The sequence below is a fragment of the Urtica dioica genome, chromosome 8 (genome assembly GCF_054948205.1).
Source record: "Urtica dioica subsp. dioica isolate 48M chromosome 8, U.dioica_male_clone48M_v1_H2, whole genome shotgun sequence".
NCBI lineage: Eukaryota > Viridiplantae > Streptophyta > Magnoliopsida > Rosales > Urticaceae > Urtica > Urtica dioica.
In genome coordinates this window covers 4,740,188-4,745,893 of record NC_142763.1, presented here as the reverse complement: position 1 = coordinate 4,745,893, position 5,706 = coordinate 4,740,188, and the positions used below count along the sequence as shown (strand labels likewise).

Below are 5,706 nucleotides of genomic sequence, written 5' to 3'. Positions count from 1 at the left end.
GGAAGGATCGAGGCAGCGACGGTTCGGTGCAGCGGGGAGAGAGACTCGTCGAGGACAGGGACTCGTCGAAACAGCAGGGACGCGCGAGGCAGCTCGGGACAGCAGCTTGACGAGGCTGAGCACGGGACAACGCATCAGTTCAGTCAAAGGGAAAATAAGATAGAGAGAGAGAGAGAGAGAGAGAGAGAGAGAGAGAGAGGCAGTGAGAGATAGCTTACCGGGATTGCAGTGACACCGAGGCTGAGCACGCGTCGAGGCAGCGGGGCTGTCGGGGCAGAGACGCCGAGGCTGTCGAGGTCGGAGAGAGTGAGCCGGAGAGTGACAGGTGAGGCAGAGAGAGAGCCGGGGAGTGAGAGGTCGGAGAGAGCGAGACTGAGGCAGAGAGAGAGAGAGCCGGAGAGAGTGAGGCAGAGAAAGAGCCGGAGAGAGAGTGAGGCAGAGAGAGAGCCGGAGAGTGGGAGCCGGAGAGAGTGAGGCAGAGAGAGAGAGCCGGAGAGAGTGAGGCAGAGAGAGAGCCGGAGAGTGGTGGCGCGCGCGGCTTGGCGGAGGAGCTGCTGGCCGCCGATCGAAGCTCGGCTTGACGGAGGAGCTGCTGCCGGTGGAGCGTGGCTGGTGTCACAGATGAGGCAGAGAGAGAGAGACGCGGCGGAGGTGGTGGAAAGGGCGGAGCGCGGCGGAGGTCAGAGAGAGAGAGATGGTTTTTTTTTAAGTGCAGGGCTTTTTTTTTGAAGTTCAGAGAGTTTGAGCGGCTGGAGAAGAAGGACCGCGACCTGGGTTTTTAAACAAAACCCTAATAATCAGGTGCGACAGAATCGCACCTGATTATCATAATCAGGTGCGACTAGTCGCACCTGATGAGTTATCAGGTGCGACTAGTCGCACCTGATTATAATAATAATAAAAAAAAATTTCATTCGCCACGTCAGATTAATGAAATAAAAGAGGGAGAGATGAGGCCCGCTTAAAAATTTCAAACTATCTGATGCGACATAGTCGCACCTGAAAGTTTCAACAAACTTTCAGATGCGACTAGTCGCATCGGATTGTCAAAATCAAAAGACAATTTGAGCGAATTTTTTCGGTTTCTGCTTGACTATCAGATGCGACTAGTCGCACCTGGAAGTTATTTAGATGCGACTTTTAGATGCGACTAGTCGCATCTGATAGTCTTGCGCATCAGAAAATCAATTTTGTAGTAGTGGTTACATAATCAAATTACAAAAAAAGTATTAGATATTAAATAGTAACATATATATATATATATATATATATATATATATATATTTATGCATAATACGACATACCTTTTCCAAATAGATAATAACTTATACTAATATTGATTAAAATAATATATGTTATTCTAATATATACCATAGTAAAATATATTTTATAGTAATAATTGTTATTTTTTTTTATCGTGTACATATACGTGATATAGTAATATAAATATCAATAGTAATTATTATTATGATATATACATAGTAATAATAATAATAAGGTATACTAATGTTGATTGACATAATATATGTTAGTATGTGATTCCAGTAAATATTTTATAGTAATCGATTCATGTCAGGAAAGAGACCCGAGTACTATAATACATACATATATATATATATATATATATATATATATATATATATATATACTATTATAGTTTTATTTGAAAAGGAAGAACTTAAAATTAATCAGTTTTTCTAAACTAACATACATTAAAGACATAATAAGAATTATAAAGCAAGTATCGTATTCACAAACAAATAAATAAAACTAATATTTCCCATAGTTTTTCAATCAACACACGCAATCCTAAAACGCAAAGATGTGGAAGAAAAAAAAAGAAAAGTAATGAAAATGCATGATGTTCTTTTAAAATAAAATAAAAAATAGTTCAATCAAATTCTAGGTTTTTTGTTGGAGCTAGAAGTTCCGGGGGAGAGATCATCATCTTTGTTCTCCAGTTCTTGGTCGATACAATTAAGCTCGGAGAGCTTGTAAACTTGGCTAACGGTGAGTTGGTGTTGCATTCCTCTTGAATTTTCAATCTCGTGTCTTTAACATAGAACGCTTTAGTGATAGCATCTTTGGCCTTGAATATTGGTTTCAAAGAATCTTTTTGCGTACCCTGTTTTAGCAAATGTGATTTAGTTTTGTAAATTATTCAAAAAAATTTAGATAAGCAATATACATACCCATTTATTGATTAACCTGCTCCAAAATTTTGGATATTTGTGAAGCCTTGCATGAAAAGATATTTTCAGCAGTGTAACCAAAGCACGTAGCTTCAAATTTCTCTGAGCCATCCGTCAAAATGAACTGAATACGTAACCTACAAAGTACTTACACGCATGTGAGAGAAATTGTTTCATTTTTTGAGTTCAACGATTAAAAAATTCTATGCATAGCACATACCATGGCACGACTTTGCTTTTTTTTTTTTTTTTTTCAGTTTTACAATTCTGGCATGTGAAACGTTTATTGATCGGGAAGTTGGTTCCTTTCTTGCAATTCGAACATGAATTGTAGTAGAAACGCTGTTCATAATTTACGACCGACGCCGTCGCTTTGACCCAATAATTTCCAGATTTATTCTCCTACTCAAGTTTGAACTTTTAGACAATGAAAATTTTAATTTAAGAAATAGAACGTAATAGTTTTCTTTCATACCTTCATCTTGGTATTTATGAATTCAGCAAGCAGCAGTAAATCTTGTTCTTTGGGTGGTGGTATAGGTTGCGTCGTTGGGTTCTTCTTTTGTTCTTTTGCCAACTTTTTTAGAGTTGATGCATTTTCCATATTCCTAGATTTAGGGAAAAAAAAGGTTAGTGTTAGCAAAAAAATTAAAGATTCACAATTTGAAGTCACATGAAACAACATGCATGTATATACCACAGAGAAAGAGATTTGGCAATGGAGAATTTAGGGTCGATATAAATTGTGCTCGATCCTTTTGTCGACAATACGATGCCACCTAGGAAAAAAAATATATTGAGCGATAATTCGTCATATGATATTAGAAATAGTTCCAAACAATTATTGAGTAACCATTATTAACAATCTTCAACAAATAGTATAGATTTCTAGAAATTCAACCTAATCGTAATTATTACTTGTGTAAAATGTGTGTATACATACATATAGATCAGTTTTGTGTGGAAATAGCAATTAGCACTAAGAAGTATTTTTAGTAGCTAGCATATTTTTATTATTATTATTTTTTATAATTATAGCTGTTGAAACTTGTTTTGAATCTTTTTCATGCCTTAATCCAATCTGTTGTGGCACATATTCAACAATTATTTGTATTTCGTAAATCACTAATCTACGTAAGGTATATTATAATATTTTTATGTAATACACATATGGATCTGCGTGCTATTCAAAATAGAAGTAATGGAATTAATTTAAATTTTTTAAAACTAAGAAGTTATAATGGAGTAAAGTTTATCTTTCCAGTCAAAATAGATACTACGGATTACAGCTTTGTGTACCATATACAAGTGCCTATTTTATGTGGCTATATATATATATATATATATATATATTATTATATATATATATATATATATTTATATGTATCATAAATTATATATCTTAAATAAAATAATTAATTATGAACATTTTTATCCAACAGTATAGTTAAAATAAAATTAAAAAGGGCCTGGTTATACTACTGAAAAGCAAGCTGGAGAAATATTATCTATCAAAATCCAGAATCTCGAGGTTAAGGGAAAATTACAAGATGGGTGTATACTTATATAGACAAAAAAAAAAAAAAAAAAACACTCACTTTTCCACTGATATATTGCTAAAATGACGTTCCCAAAAACAAAACATAAGGTTACCAAAAACGCAGGAAAAAAGCTAGTTTTCAAAACATAAATTTAGTTGTAAATCTACATATTTTTACGTACAAAACATAAGGTTACCAAATTCTATGTGTGTTGTTGGTGAAAATCTACATATTTTTTCGTACAACAAGGAAAGCCTGCGAAATTTAGTCTCATTATTCTGTAAGGTTTAATTAAAAAGCCAAAGAAATTTAAGTATTTTATAAATGATAAAATATAATTTTAGTATGGCTAAAAATTTGAGTAATTAAAGCATAAGGAAAAAAAAATATTTACCTTGATAGTTTTTGGCTTTCAAATTTATTCCTACAATAACCGGCCTTGTTTTCTTCATAGCCGAAATTAGGTTCGCTTCGTTTGTTGCAAAATTATCCCACAACGCTAATTTGATTACTTCAAAGCTGAGAGGAAAAATTAAAAGTGTTAAAAAAATTTAATGAGTAAGGAGTACCAATGAGAATTGCAAAGAAAGACGAACCTTTGATCGATCAATGTTAATTCTGACAGAAATCTACGTTGTTTTTTAGATCTTGTTTCGAAATGTGAACGACGACTCCTAAGACGTCTGCCAAAAAATATGTTATGGAGATAAAATAAGAAATAATAAAAAGTTAAACATCATTTTGAATATGTATGAGAAAATTTGTTAATTTTATAATACGCACTCAAATCAGTTTCTGTATCGACGAAAGTCTTGCACAAGTCGAGCGAAGTGAAATTGTATAATTTTTCGACCATTGCGATGTTGTCTTCTTGCACTTCTTCAATAGTTGTACTTCTTCTAAACGTTAAATGAGTGTGTGTTCCATGTACTTTGAACGCAGGTTTTTCTTCATCTACTGTCGCATTTGAAACATTATATGTTTTCCCTAACTCTAGTGTGTCTTGGAGATTTTCGACATCGTTGTTGAATATTGTCGCCCGTATCTTGTTTGCCTATTAAAAAAGAATTGTTTAAAATGGTAAATATTATTAAGAAAACAAACGTTGTTTTTTGTAAGCACTAACCTTCGAATCAATCAAAACCATGTTTTGATGTTTGGCTCCCGTGTCTCTATTTTTCTTCGTACTTTGTTTTTCAACGACTGTTAATTTCGTTGTCCATTGGCGGTCGCTGGGATTTAATTCCGGGATTAGTTTTTCGACGACTTCATTTCCGTCTTCGCTGTTTGAACCACTGGAAAACGACGACGAACTGCGGAAATTGAAAAAAAAAGTGTCATGCACATTTTATTTAGAGTTCTATTTTTTTTTTTTTATCTAGTTCTCATCGTTTTTTAGAAAGAAAATATGTGTGTGCGGTGGAGAGAACTTATCATAAGCAGTATTTTAAAAATATTACACTACAAAAACACTACTGGGTGTGTAAATATCTAATTCTAATTTTACGCATTCGCAAAGAATATTACACGTGAGCAAAGAAACCAAAACAGAGGAAAAAATCAGTGGTAGTGATGAACAAGCTTTACCTGGATGATGATGTTGAAGAAGAAGACATGTTCGATGTTGGCGGATGATGTTTCCACGGGTGAGTAATTTTGAAGTTTGTTTGAAAGGAGCGTTTCTCTTCTTTAAATACTATCCAAAAAACGTGGTCATTGAGGAGATGCATCAATAACTGCTTTTCAGTTTCCAAATATAACTGCTAGACAGTTACATTGATTGCTTATTCGGTTTAAATTCGAAATGGGTTAATTTCCCGTGTTAGTTATTTCTGGGTTAGTTATTTCTTTTCAGTCCTGTTAGAAGACGCTCACCTCCCCATCATCCAAGACGCCGGTTATTACTTCAGCTGTTTTAAGCCCACTTTCAGGTATGTAATCTTTTGGTTTCTTTGTGTTCAATCCGTAATCTT

General features: G+C 34.5%; 1 long non-coding RNA gene across 1 annotated transcript; it reads right to left on the bottom strand.

The window, feature by feature from the left end:
- Window positions 1-2,461: 2,461 nt before the first annotated feature.
- On the bottom strand, window positions 2,462-2,981 carry LOC149387463 (uncharacterized). Its single transcript, XR_016300623.1, has 3 exons — window positions 2,890-2,981; window positions 2,668-2,800; window positions 2,462-2,594 (listed from the first exon to the last, which is right to left on the bottom strand). It is a non-coding gene; the product is annotated as an uncharacterized LOC149387463 (long non-coding RNA).
- Window positions 2,982-5,706: the final 2,725 nt, after the last annotated feature.